The sequence below is a fragment of the Microtus ochrogaster genome, chromosome X, assembly GCF_000317375.1.
Source record: "Microtus ochrogaster isolate Prairie Vole_2 chromosome X, MicOch1.0, whole genome shotgun sequence".
Taxonomy (NCBI): Eukaryota; Metazoa; Chordata; class Mammalia; order Rodentia; family Cricetidae; genus Microtus; species Microtus ochrogaster.
The window spans coordinates 14,793,795-14,813,146 of record NC_022026.1 but is presented as its reverse complement, the minus strand read 5'-3'; positions in this window follow the sequence as shown (position 1 = coordinate 14,813,146).

Here is a 19,352-nt window from a genome sequence, read left to right as displayed (position 1 = left end):
TTCTTCTTGGCAAAATAGCTGGTCAAACAAAAAACTGTCCTTGCCTTGACTGCTGAGAGTCAATACACTGTCCAATCTGGACAACCAAGATGCAAGGGAAAGCAAATGCTGCATCTTGCCAAGACAGAGTAGTACAGTCTTTCAAATTTTTCTGCTGCTTAAAATGGTCTGTCAGATATTCTAGCCCTACAGCCAAAGTTGGTTGCCCCAATGTTGTAGAGGGACTTTGGGTGACTGTCTGAGTAGCCAGTTGTTTCTGTCATTTCTTATTTTATTTTGCAGGTCTTTGATGGGTTTGAAGTCTTGATATCAGTTACTAACCTCTCATATCTTAGCTAAAGCATTTTAAATAGAAAACTTAGACTCTTCAGGATGGGACAGCTATTGGAATAATCTCTGTTCTTGGCCAGTTACCTGTAGCCTGGACATTTAGTATTTATTTCTTGTTTGACATTATTTTTGTCTGTTGTAGTTCTGATTTTGTATATGCTATTACCGTTTCTTTCTCCTAGAAGAACTTGATAATTGTTCTTATTTTACATAGTTTTGTATTTGGTATAGAACCCTATTATTTAGACAAAAGGGGATGTACAGTGGATATTCACTCTGCCCATGACATTGGGCTATCTGGTCTGATAGCAGTAGCAGTGGAGTTTTTGTCTGTCTACATGACCTCTTTAAAGGAAGGGACTTTTTCATGTGATGGTCAGAGATTGGACTTCTGCTTCCATTCACCCCCAGAAAGAATGGAAGACCACAGTAGCTATTCTACCTTACACTGCATCCATGACTGTTTTAAAATAAACCCTTAATACCCATTTGATTTGGTTCTCGTGAATTTACCTACAGGCCTCTGTATTATTTATTCTACTAATTCTCCCTGGGTTAATTGATATTTTTTCTTACAAATTTTATTATTCTTTTGGGACTGTTTTGGGGACATGGTTTTTGCTCTTATTTTTGTATGTATTTAGTATTTGGTATTTACTCTAGAGGTTATATTATGCTTCTTTAAAGTAAATATTTTTATTAGGTTTAAAATTTTGTTACTTTCTATAAAATACAGAAAGAAGTCTTGGAACTGTATAAGCCCACTTCCATTCCAATCCTTAATGTTATCTTTGTCACATTCAGTGTACACTTAGAACCAAAAATATTTGTTGGCTTCAAGAAAAGTTGAAATTTCTCATCATATTCAAATGCAATAATTTGAGGAAGATGCTCTTATTGGTTCCAACTTTAGTGATTTATACATTAATATAGTGACTCCAAGGAAAGTAACAAACATCAGAGATTGACGAAATCATAAAAATCACCCAGCCTAGTGTTTAGTCAAAGAAATTTGACTGGCTTATAAAGAAGACAATTTTTTATAGAACTGGCAAGAACATTTTAGTAGCATCATTCTTGACTACCTACTAAATGCTAAATGCCAGCATGTTTTGAAAATCTTCCCTCAGGGTCAAGAGCTTATAAGCATTGGAATCCATTCTTGTCATTACAGAAAGAAAGAGTCTAAGATCCAGAACATGCAGGTAAGGTATAAATATCAAAATTCTTATTGTATAACACCAAGTAGCCTTGGTCCTTATTCTAGTTCTCTTACAAATGTGTCATTCTCCATCTTAGTTATGAAATTCTTTCACCTATTACCAAAGCATAAGCTAAACTAGAAAATAATTTAAATTTTTGTCTCCTAAGTTAATGTAATATGGCTGAAAAAAAGTAATTGTAAAGAAGCTAACAGCATGGGGTTTTGAACACAATTTTATTCTAAGTGTCATGGACCTCCCCTAGCCATTTAACTACTGTGAGATACTTGCATTTACTATTATTCTCCTTGCAAAACTGATATAATTAGATTTTTTAAAGTTCCATACAAAACCTTCATAGAAAAAGCCCATATAATTACTGCAGAATAATTAGTATTTTTTCATTTCTTCTTTAAAGACTAAAATATACTAATATTTTTAAATACTGAAAAACTCAGTTTTTAGCTTTGCCTCCCTACAATTTTGTGACCATGCAAACAACCTTATTCTTCTTTTTGTCATAGGCACAGCTACTCAAGCAGCTTGAAAACTAGTGTCTACAATTGTACTGTCCACACACAACTTAGTCAGCATGTCTGTATACTCCAATTATGAAACAATTGCTTAACTCAGTCCATTAAATAGCTGAACTTGTTTTTGGATCAGCAATATGGTGAACACGGTTGGTAGTTTGGCTGTATAGTAACCATTAAGGAGATGAGTCTGTAGGGTCAGAATGCCTAAGCAAAGAAATAGCACTAAATCTTGAAAAAGAAAAGGCTAAATATGTACTACACATTGAGATTATGCATTTTCCTTTGGGCAAGAAAAAAAGTTTAGATGGGACTGAAAACAAAGCTGCCAGCCAAATACATGATTAGAAACAGTTAACAGATGGATGGGGTAAAGGGGAATCTAAGTGGGTGTTGGCAGAAATTGTCATAGTTCTTGGATTCTCTTCTGCCAGATTGATACTGCTTAAGCAAGCATGGTTGTTGTTAGCATTTGTTAGTAATTATTAGGAAGAATTGCCATTTCAATTTATTTATTTTTATTGGCATATATCCACCACAAATAGTATTAGGTTTCATAAAGTTTATTGCTTTTAAGTATAGCATTCCAGAATTCTCATTGGAATTTTCATAGGAAGGTTTCATCAGAATATGTGTTGAGTTTTCACAAATCATTATTTATTGAACATTTTTTAAATGCCTAGTATTGTTTTCAAAATCATGTGGCTGTCATAGAAAAACAAATAAAAGATTAAGAATTTATTCTGGTGAGGCTAACATTTTAAGGAGTTCATAATGTGGTCGGTAATCAGAAGGGGAAGAAGTCAAGGAAGGAACATGATGAAATATTATGTGAGTTGTGACCTGGAGAAAGTGAGGGAGAAGGCAGTGAGAACATCTGGGAGAAGATGGGATAAGGCAGAGACAAGTGTCTGTATTTTTTTTTAAGGTCTGGTAAGTTGCAGTCCTAGTAAAAGATAGTACTGAGGGCACAGCTCAGTGGCATGTGGGGGAAAAACAAAGCACCAGCTCAGTAAAGGGATGGGATGGAAAAAAGGGTAGAATGGATATGGAGTTGGTAAAAGATGAAGCACACTATAGGTTCCCTGGAAATTAGACCATATTCTGGTGAGACTGATTTGGTGATTTAGGCAAAAGGATAAGTGGCAGCATCCGGTGAAAATGCCCTCACCGTTTAGTGCAAATTTATTTATGACTTTTTCAAGAATAGCACTCCAATCCCTTATTGTCTGTCTTCATACACCTCTTTTTGTTGCCTGTTTTGTGCTTGTCAATCAAACCAGGAGCCAATGCAGACTCGGTAGGAAACAAATAACATCAGGTGCCATTTTATTGCATTGAACCATTATGATGGCTAAGTATCATCCTTAGTAGCAGGTTTAAGATCATCATGACCACGAACAAGCTAACTTCTCCCTGTGAAATAAGTACAAAGTTCTCAGCTCCTGCATACTATTACACAATGTGGATATTTTCTCACCACCCACAATTCTAGAATACTCCACAGACGAAGATGTATCTTTCATATTACTCTGCTTACTGACTCGTATCCATTTTTCTGTAAATCTAGACACTAACATACTATCCCAATCACTTTTTGTGGCTTCTCTTCAGTGGCACAAGAACTGTTGAGCTGAGCCTTTCTGTCTTCTCAGAGCAATATGCTGCAAGCCTACAGTGCAAACAAGGTAAAGAGAATAACTGTGGCGCTGAGGGGGATGTTGTGATTGTTCCAGAAAGGGAGAAATTCAGAGAGAAGCGAATCATATTTAGCTGGAGATTTGAGTAGGACTTTGTGAAACAGATATTGTTAGCTACAGATATAGAAAACTTCGTGAGTTTGTAGTGATATCCAGAATTACAAGCTACAAACTAGAGTAAATGTAAAACTATTCACTAAGGCATGAGATCTCCTGGTAAGACTACACACAGAAAAGCTTAGTTTGAAATGCTCTTAAAATCAAAAATAAAAAAAAAATAAACCTATCAAGTAGACAGTGAAACAGGCGCATTTCTGGAGAAAAAAATGAACTTTGCTTTGAAAATAATTTTTAGACTCATGGGCATATAGATATTAAATCTATCTTTAGCTATCTAGGGTATCCATATCAAAAGAGAAGAAATATCCCCAGGATTGAATTACTTACAAGGTTGCCCTGTTTTGAAGTGGTGTCAAAAAAGGACCAACAAAGGACAGCTAATGTGATTAAGGATAAAACCGGACTCACTTAACATAGCGGACAATGAGGACTACTGAGAACTCAAGAACAATGGCAATGGGTTTTTGATCCTACTGCACGTACTGGATTTGGGGGAGCCTAGGCAGTTTGGATGCTCACCTTACTAGACCTGGAAGGAGGTGGGAGGTCCTTGGACTTCCCACAGGTCAGGGAACCCTGATTGCTCTTCGAGCTGATGAGGGAGGGGGACTTGATGGGGGAGGGGGAGGGAAATGGGAGGAGGTGGCAGGGAGGAGGCAGAAATCTTTAATTAATAAATAAATAAATTAATTAATTAATTAAAAAATAAAAAAAAGAAAAAAGAGGCTCTTGCTGTTCGGTTGACTGATTTATTAAGGTTAAAAGGTTTCATGAGTACTGTAATGGGACTTTTTCAGATGAGTAGATTAAATGTCTGCAGTTTCCATGCCATATGCCATTGGGCAACCATTTTAGAATTGCATCACTGGGTCATGATGTCTGTTAAGTTATAGTAGCCAACTAAATATTAAGTGTTTTATAAGATCTGTTTAACGCAATCTTCTAAGACAATTGCTGAAATACTGGAAACCTTTTATCCAAGTTAAACAGATATAATTCTATTGAGTTGTTTGGTATTATGTGTAAAATTTAAAACACTAGTCTGAGTTTTACTGTGACACTAAAATTCATAAAATTTTTAAATAATTGAAATAGTCTGACCCATGAAGCATAATTATTCTAGAGTTTAATACCATCCGTGGCCAGTTAATATATGTCATGACAGGTCTGATGGCAACAGCATACAGAGAAGACATTAATATTCAACCAAAAAAGTGGAAACACTGGAGACAATGAACATACATTTGTAGATCATTCTCAATGGCCACTAATGAGGTACTATTACTAAACATACTGAGGTCATTCCTCTTGTGATTTTGGCAGCTAATTACTTGCACAACTATAGTTTTTTATTAAAATCCCCTCTTTTTCCATAATAGTTGATAGTAGAGATACTTTTTAATGAAGAAGACTAATTATTCCTGTTCCTAAGGAGACAAAAGCTCCAAATATAGATGTTTTGTATTGCTTCCAAAACAGAGGGTGGGATTTGGGGTAAAGTGGGAGGGGAAAAATTTTGTTTACAAATCACAGCTAAAAAAAGTTCAGTATTAACACACAGAGAAATTGCCTAAGATAATGGGTAGCATGGATGAATGCTCAATAAATATCTGAGGTAGTCTTCTGTTTATTTCCTTCACCATGGAATAATTGTAGTTAACTCATCCTAATCAACCCTGCATGCTGATATTATGTCATACACAGAGCCTGAAAGAGCTTAGGTATTGACATTTGACTCAAGTGTTTAGCTGTATATTGTATGCTTGTGGTTTATTTATACCAATAGTCCAGTTCCTCACAACACTTCTGACAATTTTTCAATACTTCTTAGTGACAATTGAGTAGGAATCTTCTGTAAGTGGAGGGATATTGACCTGTTTGCTTTAAGCAGCAATTTACTCTTACTGAGACAAGGACAAGAGGGAATGGATTTCCATTGTATAAATTAAACACCTCCTACGACATCACATAGAATTTGTGCACATGGATTGTTTGAAACTGACCATAGGGCAAGATTAATCTTCCCAAATCATAGTGTTAATCTTCTGACTCCACACATACATCTTTTAAGATGGATCTCTATAGACTCCAGAATAAAATTGACCTCTTAAACCGGCTCTATCTTTAAAGGTCAAAGCATGCTCCTTCCCTTTTCTGACCCTAAAAGTCTATCCAAATTGTTCTTGATGTTTCCCTGTTTCTATATCCAGTATACTGTCCTCATTCTGTGCCTTCCAGCAGGTGTGTCCATCCTCATATTCAAGTTCATTCACGTCCCTATCATCCTTTAAAGTAGACTGGGTTCAAAATTTTACCTTCTTCATTAAGTTGCCTTTCATTCCTTCAGAATAATTTTGTAGTTAATTACATGAAAAATATTTGCACTTATTGTGCTTAGCATCCATAACCTGACCATATCTTTCTTACACTCCTTAACATCTCAATGCCATGGAAATAGAAAAATATTAACAGTTTCTTAAAATAACTGTCCTGACCCATATTTATTGCTACTAAATATTAACCAAGAAGTGATGTGGGACTCTGATTTTATTATTTATCCTTCATTTAGTGTTAACAATCATGTTTCAGTTCAGACATGAATGCATCAATTTCAATTTGTCTCAACATTACTCTTTTTTGCTGGTTTATTATTATTTTTTATTTTACATACAAACCACAGTTTACTCTCCCTATTCTCCTCCCACTACTTCCCCCAACCTCCCAACCTTCTTTCTTACCCCCTGTCCACTCCTCCTCCATCTCCATTCAGTAAAAGTAAGGCCTCCTACGGGAGTCAACAAAGCTTGGTATATCAAGTTGAGGTAAGACCAAGCTCCTCCCCTCCCCTCCTACATAAAGTCCAAGCAAAGAATCCCATCGCAGGGAATGGGTTCCAAAAGGCCAGCTCATGCACCAGGGACAAGTCCGGTTCCCACTGCCAGAGGTCTGACAAATAGACCTAGCTACACAACTGTCACCCACTTGCAGAGGGTCTAGGTTGGTCCCATACAGACTCCCTAGTTGCTGGTCTAGAGTCTGTGAGCCCCCACAAGCTCAGGTCAGCTGTCTTTTTGAATTTCTCCATCATGATCTTGACCCTCATTGCTCATATAGTCCCTCTTCTCTCTCTTCAACTGGACATATTACTCTTCCAAATATAAAAAACTGTAATAAGAAGTAAAGCTGGTTCTTCCACTTTGAAATTAAAGAAGTATAAGCATGCTATATTTTTATACTATTTTGTCTTTTGAGAGGATACCTAACTTCTAAACTCTTCTACTCTGTTTTAGTCATGCTAAGGCTATGTTACAAATCATGAAGTATCTAGGCACTCTCTCATGGATTCATTCTAGACATAACTACTTAAATGAACTGCTCAGGTATTTTAAATTTTGTGATACTGTGAATGGAAAAGTGGATTTCAAACATTCTAAGAAAACCATCTATCACTAAAATACATGCCCAGAACCTTGGTATTTAAGTTATGAGGGAGTAATGTACAGAAAAATAGACAGTGATTATTTCTCAATTTGATAGTTATGTGGCTAGAGTTGGTGATACCATTATTAATTGTCCCTGAAGAATTAAGGGGGATACGTTTCTTGTGACTTAGCTAACTTTAGTATTTTATCATCTTCTGAACTTATTTTTCTAGACATCTTACTGCTTTATAAACTATATGATGTTTTGTCAATAATTTTATTTTGCTTTAGTTACTTACAATCAGATACTATGTTCATATTCAAAACACATAGCTAATTATACACAATCTTTGTTCTCCATCTCCATTCAAGATCCCTAAAAATACAAATTATTTATTTCTTTTCTCTATATACTTAAGGCATCAAATAATGGCAAATTATTGATGCTTTAGTATGGCAATTACAAGTATTTTAGATATATAACTCTAAAATATGAAAAATGCAGAAAATGGAAATATCAAAATAATACAGTAGGACTTGAGAATGTCATGATTAGTGTAGTGTAATCAGACAGAGAGAGAAATTCTATGAATTAAAAAGAAGTTTGATGAAGTAGATTGAACAAGATTTGGTTGTTAACTGATCCTGCTTCGTAATAAGGAGGAGAAGAAATGACTACCAAATAACACCGTCTATGCATCCTTACATGACATGAAAGGTCAATGAGATCTTTTGGGTCACGTGCATAAATGTACTAGGCCCATTAATTATTGATCTTCCCCTCATCACATAATCACCTACCCTAACGACCCATTTCCTAATATCATCACTTTGGGTTGAGACTTCAGAACATGAATTTCGGAGAAAGTTGTTCAATCCGCAGCAGATGGTACAGCTATGCAATTGAGCATTGGACATCAACACATGAATCTAAGAGAACACAAACATTCAGACCAATGCATAAACATAAGGCTTGATTTTTTTTAACTTTCTGTAAAATTCAGAAAAGTAGAAAATGAGAGAGCTAGGAGCCTAAAATGCCTTTGGTGGCAGTCTTTGTAAGAGATTAGATATTTTCCCCCTTTGGAGGAGCTTTCATTTTTCCTTGAAATGATCTCCCAAAACATCTCAAAATTCAATGCTGTAGCCAAGTCATCAGCTCTACTGCAAACCACATTTTGATATTAAGGCTAAAAGCTAAATTCATGCTTCCCAACCTCTGAGAATACATAAGTGCCTGTTTTTTTTTTCTAATTATTTTCTACTTTTTGGTTTCCCATTGCATTTCTCTTTTTACCCTATTTATAGCTCCTTAATTTTTAGTGCATATTATTCTGTAACGGATGTAAGAAATTCAGAGTGGTTTAAGTTGCTATTTACCTGCGCCTTTGTGGATTGTATACACACCAACAGGGATTAGTGCAAAACTGTGCAATTTACCCTTAAGAGACACGAATGATAAATGCTGTAGTACACAACAAAGATGAAAAAGTATAGGCAGTACAATGGTAATCTTGATTGGCAACTTGATTAGAATGAGAGATTCCCAAGAGATTTATAAAGTATACTTCTAAGAATATCTAGGAAAACTTTTCCACAGAGGATTAACTAAGAGGGAAAACCTGCCCTTGAATGTGTGTATTGCCATCCTACAGGCTAGGAACTTGTATGGAATAAATGGGCTAAAGAGAGAAAATGGTAGGATATGTCCAGATGAGTCCTATCTCTTTGCTTGCTGAATGCCCTGATAGGAGCTACTCCACCATACCCTCTAAAGCCATGAGCTGTATATGGTTCATGTTTAACATTACTTCTTACAAGTGTTTGGTGGCATCGATGAAAAAGAAAGACACAAGAAGTTATATTAGGTTAGGAGGAATGGGGAACCTGAGAGCTTGACAAGGAGCCTCTTCGGTAATAAAGGACAAAAAGTAAATACATGGGAATAGACAGAGAAAGAAGGAAGACTTTGATAGAAATCTGTCTTATTAAAAGGAAATAGTCTCTGACAAACTGAAGTGAGAGATACTACCCAAATAGAGATTCTTAGGCATGACCCCAAGTTTTACGGATGACTATCCTAAGAGAATAAAAGTGTTATTATCAGGAACAAAGTTATTTTGAAGTGAAGCGACTGTGATGTGAATAGTAGCTGTAGGAAAGGGAGTTCACTTGTGGACAAAATTGCACTTGGGGAAAGTGCCCACAGTTTAGAAAGATGCGTCCAGTATCCAGCACCAGCTATTAGTCCTGACACTCAAATCAAGGCTTCAAACTGGAAACAAGTGACACCTGAAGTCACAATAGAATGCATCAGTTAAAATGCATTCTTGAAATTAAGACTTACAGTTTCAGTGTCCTGATTACAAATTTGAGGTAGGTTCTAGTTGAAATATGAAGTCTCTTTAGACATTAACGAAATGATTGTGTAAGAGGGATAAAGCTTATTAATACTTTTGGCAGAATGATAATAGGAATATAATAAGCCAGGGTATAATCACAAAGCTCAACATTAAGGAAGTACAGTTTTGACCTAGCAAATTGCCATGCTTGTCTGAGTAATTTATGAAAGTTTTTGCATTGCAAATTTTTTTACAACTAAACTCATAGCCTAATTGTAACTGTCTTTCGATTCCGTGGACTTCTGTTATTGTGGAATAGTGGTTCAGTATGTCCTTGGGGTTGATTGATCACAGTAGGTGTGGAAGTACATTTGTCCAATGTCTGTGTCATAATCCAGCTAACTGAGATTCCAGGAGTCAAAAAAGCAGAATAGAAGTTTTAGTTTACTGAGTTCCATTTAAAACAATTAAGTTAACTGAACTGAACACAGATGGCATAAAGATTGGTTGTCTCCAAGATGAAGTTCCTAGGTTAGCACAGTGGCCATATTGTAGGCAATGGGGTTTATTTTAGGTGTGCTTATTACTAAGTAAAGATTAAGTCCTTTCTCAAAACCTTATAGGAAGCAAATATTTTCTATATATTGAAGACATTTTATAGGTAAGGATGGGAGCAGAAAAATTCCAGAATGCATCCACTAATTCAGTGATTGTATTTATGATAAAAGCATGAAACTCCTTGGATATTTGCAGTGATACAACTTGACTCCTTATTTTAATAGCTTCATATGTTGATTTTTCCAACCGGTTTTGAAACAGTATGTGTTAAATGCCAGTATTTAATTTACTTACACATAATGCAGAGTTTGCATAGAAAAGAAGGTTTAGCATATTCGGTAACTAAAACTAACAGAAACCTAGTATCCCTGTACTTACGAAATATTTCCAGGTCTGAGGAGAAGCTTTGTGCCTGAGCAAAATAAATCCTGTTTCCTAAGCTATAGTGTGCACAAGGCTTTCCCACACATCTCCCGTTGCTACGGAAACCTCTTTCGTATCTGGGCTCTACACAGCTGACACATTTCAAAGTCAGCTCTCAACCCTCTCTGCTCACAGCTTAGAGTGATAAATGGAAACAAAGAAAAACACGGGAACAATGAAATATCAATACATACTGCTTGATTAAAAATAAATGCAATGCCGCATATAGGGGGAAGTTTGAGGTAAGGCAAATCCTCAGCTGCTACAGACTTCAGCTGCAACAAAAGATACGGAAACATCAGCCGAGTTCGCAGCCTCTAAGAAAGATTTCTCTCCTTTGGACCTAGTGACACAGAATAAAATGGAAGCTTAAGGGGAGATTCTCAGGAACTCTGCCATGTTAAAGCAGTCCCTGCTCATCAAAGCAGTGTGCATGAACTAGGAGAGGCAGAAAAAGAAGTGATGTCTGCAGGCAATTTAGAAAACCCCAAAGCAGTCTTAGGATGCATTCAAATATTGAAAGCCTACCTTCTAAGAATGTCCTAGAGGGGCCTTCCTACTTTAATCTCTTTCCTTAGCACCACTCAGCCAATGTACTTGATGAATAATTTGAAGACATGTTTGTTAAAGGGGAAGATTCCAGAAACCAAGTAGATACTGTTAATAATGCCCACGTGTACTAGTTTCAGACTGAAGGGATAAATACTCCAGCTCTTGTTGTCATTGGTTAGTCCAGAAGTTATAATAGAATTTTCACACTTTTTAAATATTTTTAATTTAATAATTGCCACAGATTCCAATGGAATATCGACATTGAACTCCTCAGAAATTATATTTCTTTTTATTTATTAAAAATCCATTTTAGTTCCACAATAACCCAGTTTTGAGCCCCAGCATGATAAGGAATAGAAAAATCCTCCTATTTCGATGTGCTTTCACATTTTAAGTGAGAATGTATATTTCATATACGTGCAGATATACAAATTGATGCCTTTTTGGTATCCTACATGCTTGTGAAGAAGAGACCTACCCAGTTGTAGACCCCACTAGCTAGAATCATGACGTGCATGGCAAGATAGGCTCAGTGGTCCAATAGGAACATGATGATTGTGAAGAAAACAACCCATTTTATGACTGGACTTGAGAACTTTCTCAGGGGAGAGAATTCAGACCTATTGTGTGTTAGCCAGGCTTCCCTAAAGAACAGAATTGATAGAATTAGCTAATATATCAGAGGGGATTTATTAGAATGACTAACAGGCTGTGATCTATGTAGTCCAACAATGGCTGACTCCTGATGGAAAGTCCACGGATCTGGTTCGGTCCATGAAGAATGAGTGTCTCAGCAGTTCTAATCTGGTTCTGGAGTTCCAGGGAAGCCCGAGAGAGCTGCCAATTTTCAATCTATGTTGGAATCACAAAGAAGTGGGTGCTAGTATCAGTGAAGAAATGGCCCAGATCAGGACAAATGAAATTGCCAGTGAGAGTGAGGTCATGCAGGCCAAAAGCAAAAGCTTCCTTCTTCCATGTCCTTTTATGGAGGCTGCCGCCATAAGGTTGGGCCTGGAATTACACAGTGCGTCTTCTATCTCAAGTAATACAACTGACAAGAACCCCTCACAGATGGCTGCTTGTGTTTTAGTTATTTCCAGATGTAGTCACATTGACAACCAAAAGAAGGTCATAGGCAACAGAAGAAAATCTACTACTGTTGTTTTGACAAATGGGTAAGTTATCAAACTATTTTAAGAATACTGAAGCTTCTGCTGGTAAATTAGCACTGCCTCTCCCAGGGAAGCTTCTTTTGCCGTGCACTGTGGTTAATTCAGAGAGTCATAAATGATTAAAGTATGGAGAATGAGTGAGAGGAGAGTAAGCATCCTAAACAGAACATTGTCTCACCCCTCAAGGTTTGGGGACTATTAGAACAGAGCGGGTGGAAAGAATCTCAGAGTCAGAGGTTGAGGAGAAGTGTTGTAGAGCACGAACTTCTGGACAGGACCTAGCCACTAGACTCAGGAGCTCGCTGCAGGTGTGGTTACCTTCACCAGATTTGCCTCCACCATCTCATTATGCACAGGAGAGGGGCTCCTGAGGCAGCTCCCGGAGGGAATATGGGTAGTGGATGACTTTTGGAGGAAGGGTAGCATCATTTTTAGTGGTGTAGCCATTGAGAAGTTACCCATGTTCCCCTAAATAACTTCACATCTCATATCCATATAAGCAACCATAGATAGACAAGAGAACATGGCCCACAGAATCAACTAAGCAGGGCTCCTAGGGGCTCACGGAGACTGAAACAACAATCAGGGAGCTTGTATAGGTCTCACCTAGGTCCTCTGCATATATGTTGCAGTTCCGTAACTTGGTGTTCTTGTGGGACTCCTAACAGTGGAATCCCAGATTGTATCTGACTTCAGTATTTTTAATTTTATTGATTTTTGTTGAGCTCTACATTTTTTTTTTCAGTTTTAAGATGGTTTTCCTCCTATTGGCTTGCCTTGTCCATCCTTGATATGAGGGATTGTGCCTAGTCTTGTTGTTACTTGATATGCTGTGTTTGGTTGATATCCCTGGAAGGCTTGCTCTTCTCTGAAGGAAAACAGTGAAGGAGTGGATCTGGGGGAGAAGAAGGGTGGAAGATTGGAAAGAGAAGAGCGAGGGAAACTGCAGTAAGGATGCTATGTATGAGAAATAAATAAATAAATGTCAAAGTAGGAGAAAGATTCTTTGGAAGAAGAGTTTTATCAAGAGAGGGAGAGATGAGAAAGAAGGCTCATAGGGGCTGAAAATGACCAAAATTCAATACATATGCATGAAATTTTCAAATAATTACAAAAGAACAGGCTGTTTTCAGATTAGATTGTTTCTATTTTCTTCTGTTTCTTGAGAATATTTAGCAATAGAAGTTGATTGAATACATAAGTATGGGTTTGTTCTATTTAGAACACAAATCATCATTGTGCTTCTAATATTTAAAAGTACAAATCAGTATTATAAGCACCAAAGCAATATTTTGTGAACAATCATACAAAAATTAATCCGTATATATTAAACTTGCCAAATATCACAATATTGGCTCCAAATAGCAGGAAATGTGAATGACCATAAGGAAGAATTATGCCTGTAGCACAAATTTAATTAATGGGACTCAACGGTTAAGAGCACTGGTTTTTCTTCCAGGGTACCTGGGTACAACTGGTCTAAGTAAGAAAGATCCAAAGTCAGGTATCGGGATAAATGCTGAAAGGTCAGAGAGGCAGAGCAGTCAGCCACTAGTTCTTATTGCATAAAAATCCTCAGAACGAATAGGATATCCTGTCCCTACAAGTCTTCAGACTGAATGCCTTGAGCTCCTGTCTTCACTCTTTATATTTCTCTCTCCACCCAGCCAGATCCCTTCCTGTCTCCACGTCCCTAGTGTTTGGATTAAAGGTGTGAGCCACCACCACTTATTTCTGTTTCTCTTTTAGACTGGATCAATTTCGTGTAGCCCAGATTTGTCTTGAACTCACAGAGGTCTGTTTGCCTCTGTCTCTGAGTGCTGGGATTAAAGGTGCATGCCGCCTCTGCCTGGCCTCTATGGCTAACTAATGACTTAGCTCATCATTCTGATCTTCAGATAAGTTTTATTTGTTACAGCACAAACAAAATTTCACCACACATTGCTTTGTAAAGACACATCTAGAGAAGTCAATCTGTACATATTTAGCCTTTGTACAGCTGACAGATTGACTTAACTGCAGTTATTTCATCTCCTTTAATTCAATATACTGAAATTAAATTAACAGATATCCTTGATAATCTAAAAAAATCAATTGAATTGATTACTAAACTGCTAAATCAAGGAGTTGCTTTTAAATGGAAATGTCTGGATTTCAGTGAAAAGTAAAACCATCATGATAAGATTAACTAATGGCCCCTCAAGTATGTTCACATCCTAATTCTCAGCACCTACAAACATGTTAATTTTTATGGCCAAAGAAAATTTTCAGATGTGCCTTAAACATGTGCCTTGAGATTGGAATACTCTTCTGAAAAACCGACCTGAGTTTAATGCATTCAATCTTATAAAAGGTGACAGGAGAAGAATAATTTCCAGAGAGAGGGCTAACCTGAGGGAAGGGATGCTTGTAGTGATAGCAATTGAAGATGGAGGGCCACTAGACAAGGGGAGTTAATGGCACTAAAACCTGGCAGTGTCAAGGACAAATATTTTTCTTTGGACTCTCTAAGAGGAGCACAGCCCTGCTGACACCTTCATCTGAGAAAAAGCCTGTTTTACATTTATGAGGTTCAGAACTGAAAGACAATAAATTCCTGTGATCTTTAAGTTTTTAAATGTATGGTAATTTATTATAGAAGTAATTTAACAATTTAATAAGTAATTTTACTACAGCCTTAAGAACAAGAGGGGAAAAAGTAGACAGAATGGCAAGACAGGTGAGTGGCATTCATTTAATATTTTCCTGAGAATTTCTTATGTGACTATTGTATTTACATCATTTTCCCATTATGTCCCCTCCTTCCACTTCCTCCCAGTGCCTCACATACTCCCTCTCAAATTTATGAACTTTATTCTTTAATTATTATTATCATCTATATAATAGTATATTTATATATGAGTATAAAAAGAAATCCAATGAGTCCATTTAGTGTTATTCACATATGTATGTGCTTTGGACTGACTGGCTGAAATTAGATCACAGATTAGGGAGTTTATCTTCTGAAGAAGACTGATTTTCCCTCTCAATGGACGTTAATTGCCTGTGGTTGTTGATCTAGGGGTGGGGCCTTGTGAGAATCCCTCACCCATGTTCTTTGAACTACACTCCCCTACACAGTAAATAAAGAGATATGTTTTAATTTAATTTAAATTCTATCAATAAAATATAAATGATTAATCAGGTCCACAGCAAATAGCACAAAGCAGTAACTAAGTCTCCCCATAAAGAACATTTTTTCTATTTCTGTTTTTCTTTTTATAAAAAATAGATTCTCATCTCATACAATACATCTCCAGCACAGTTTTCCTTCCTCCGCTCCTTCTCAGTTCCCACACATCCCCTCTCCCCCAGATCTACTCCACCATTTCCTCTTCAGAAAGGAGCAGGGCATCAATAAATGACAGCCAGACAGGGCAAAACAAGATGCAATAATAAAAGGCAACCACCCTCATATTGAGGCTGGACAAGGTAACACAATAGGAAGAAGAGAGTCCCAAGAGCAGGCAACAGAGTCAGAGACAGTTCCTGCTCCCACTGTTAGGAGTCTCACAAAACACCAAGCTAACAGCCATAATATGAAGGCAGAAAACCTAAGTCAACCTATACATGCTTCCTGATTGTCAGTTCAGTCTTTGTGATCCTCTATGAGCTCTGGTTATTTGATTCTGTGGGCAGTATTCTCAATGGTGTCCTTCATCCCTTCTAACTACTAGCATTTTCTATGAGGTACCCAACATCATTTAAGGAGTGACCTCCACATAGTCACTTGTCCAGACTTCAGAAATGTGAACTAGTCAAAACAAAAGACTTTGCATCAGTCCTTTCTATAACTGCCAAAGAGTAGCCTAGGGAATGGAGGGATGAATAGTGGTAAAATCACTTGTATACTTAGGTTTGATTCCAAGCACCCACATGGTAGTTCACTGAAGTGATTTGTGACTCCAGTTTAAAGATTAGGGATCTGGCACACTTGTATGGTCTGCCTCCATGGACACTACACACACATGGGGTAAAGGAACATCCATGTAGGCAAAACACTCATATATATATTAAAAATTTGAAAGACTAGTCCAGCCACTATGGAAATCCGTATGGGAGTTTCTCAAAATTGAAAATTGATTTACCATGTGATACTTTTGTAGTGTATTTACTTTTTGGTATTTAATCAAAGGACTCAAAGTTACATATCAAATATGTTTTGACATCAGTGCTTATTGCCAGCACTAGTCACAATAGGTAAAAACAGCACTTAAGGAATAGATAAAGGTTTTTTTTTTCAGCCACAAACAATGAAATTGCATCATATTCAAGATGGTATAAATGGAGATAATAATATTAAGTAAAATAAACCACTCTTAGAAGGGCAGATATCATGCTTAATTTTATTTTGTTGTGAATTGACTCACTATGGGTCCTAGATTTTTTTACAGCTAGATAAAATCCTGTATGTTTAAATGACCTGAAAGTGAAAGTCGGGGGGAACAAATAAGACAGAAGCTGAGGGTAGCATGAGGATGAAAGTAAAATGCTCCAAGTGTAATACAGACTTATTTGAAAACATCTTTATATAACATATTACCAGGGACAATGAGTATACATGGTGAAAATCAAAACAAAGTAATTAAAATTAATGAAAATTGAGACAAAATTAATTAAAAATGATGCTTTGAGTATTAGATCTCTCCTATTCCCTTCATAAAGCACGAAACAATCCCACATTAGTTTGGATTCTAAGGGTTATTTATTTGAGGGGAAAAAACTTACAGAACACCATCGTACATGACAGCCAGAAAGGAGTCTAGTCGCTGGAGCAAGAGAGAGAGCAGAGGGTTGCTGCTGCTTTTTAAAGAGAAAGAGACCACGCCCCAGTGGGCTGGTATCTCAGAGGCTGTTGGCTGAAGGAGCAGAAGGAGCTCCAGCAGCACCTTCAGAATGAGAAAGCAGACCTCCATACGGATAATGTAAGCTGTAGTCTTCTGAACAACGTTGAGGCCAGCAAGGTGGACCAAGGGACATGAAGATAACAATGATGGAGAAGTAAAAACAGGTTGAACCTTTCCTACTAGTTTGAAGTGTTTTCTTTATTCCTTGATTTCTTGGTTGATTTGATTTCTGTGAACATTCATATTCTAGAGTTAATATAAACTTGATGTTTATGCATAGAAATGACCTCTTCTAGTTAGTTAACATGTCAGTTCTTATCAGCGGAAGGATCAGTGATTACCAAGAAGCAGAGATGGCATGGTTTGATATGATTAGAAAAGTTCAGTGCAAGGAGTTTCTATGTTTTCTACCTATTCAGTATCGCACTATCATCATAGATATAAACATTTATATTTGCTGAAAGCTTAAACATAGAGGAAGAAATTGGGCACCAATTTTAATGTAAATGAGGATTCAATTCACAATCGAATATATTTTTACTTTTTAAAGTAGTGCAGTTTGAGAAATACACCCAAGTGTTGAAGCATGCACTACTCTTGTAGAAGATCTTGTAGAGTTTGAGGCCCAGAACATATGATGTATGGTTTACAATACCTTCAACTCAGTTTCAGAGGATCCAGTACCTTTTTTTTTGTTTCCCTGAGCACCTGATTTCATTTAGATATGCCAATGTACAGACACACATGCACATAATGAAAAAAATTAAAAATCACATATATGTGTGTGTGCACATGTGTGTGTGTGTGTCTATGTGTGTACCACTACAAATTTATGTGGGAGTATATGTGCACATGTGTATGAAGGCCAGAAATCACTCTTATATGTAATTCTTCCAGAGAACTCCATGGTGAATTTTTTTTACAGAAGTTTTCTCATGGGGACATGGAGCTCACCATGTTGGTCAAGCCACATGGATCCACGTGTTTTTAATATCCAAGAGTTTCATAATAAATTCAGACTATCATGTTTTTAAGGTAAGAATTTTTTAAAAGTGGTTAATTTCACCACACTCCATTAGTCAGTGTATCTTACAATGAGTAGAGTGGCCATAATCAGCTTGAATTTGATTAATGATTGCATTACATATTATGTCAAGCTGATTAATAAACTATAATGTGTCCGGAAGAGGTCAGTATGTGAAAACATCTAGAAACCATATCAGTTTTTATGAAAAAGTAAACTTCAAAATTTAAGGAAATCATAATAATATACATTTTTCTTCTCAGAGTTTCCATTGGACATTAAATTAAGAGAAGTTTATCAGATTGGTTTTGATTCAGTGTCCATTTTTTGGTGAGACTGTGTAACTCACGCTGACGTTGAACTTGCTATGTAACCCAGGTTGATCTCAATCTTGTGGCAATCCTCTTGCCTCAGCTTCCCAAGTTCTGTGACTATGATGGTTGTGAGTCATCACACCCCATATTGTTTCTAAGGCTGTAATCAAGATGCCGCAACCCATAGATCATTTGACAGGAGCACCAAAAATCCATTTTCAAGGTGACTTTTTCATATGGTTCTTGGTATAAGAAAGTTCCTTGATGGATGTGGCATATAGCTTTACTGCCTCGCTACGTAGAGTTATCTTTAGGGTTGATTACATGGCTTTAAAACATAACACCAACCATTCCCTAGAGTGAATAATATTCAGAATAACTAGAAGCAATATGTTTTAGTGATTTTAGTGACATAGTTATACATGAGCACTTCTGCCATAAACTATTTGTTAAGCCAAACTACTCTGGACTGAGAGCTGGGGAGTCTGCATGGGACCTAATTAGGCCCTCCAATGTGGATGACAGTTGTGTGGCTTGATCTGTTTGTAGGGGCCCTGGTAGTAGGACCAAGACTTATACCAGGTGCATGAACTGGCTTTTTGGAGTCTATTCCCTATGGTGGGATACCTTTCTCAGCTTTCATGCAGCGGGGAGGGGCCTGGTCCTGCCTCAACTTGGTATACAAGACTTTGTTGACTCCTCAAGGGAGGGCTTGTCCCTTCTAAGGAGAAGATGAAGGTTGAGGTGGGGTGATGTGAGGGGAGGTAGGTGGGG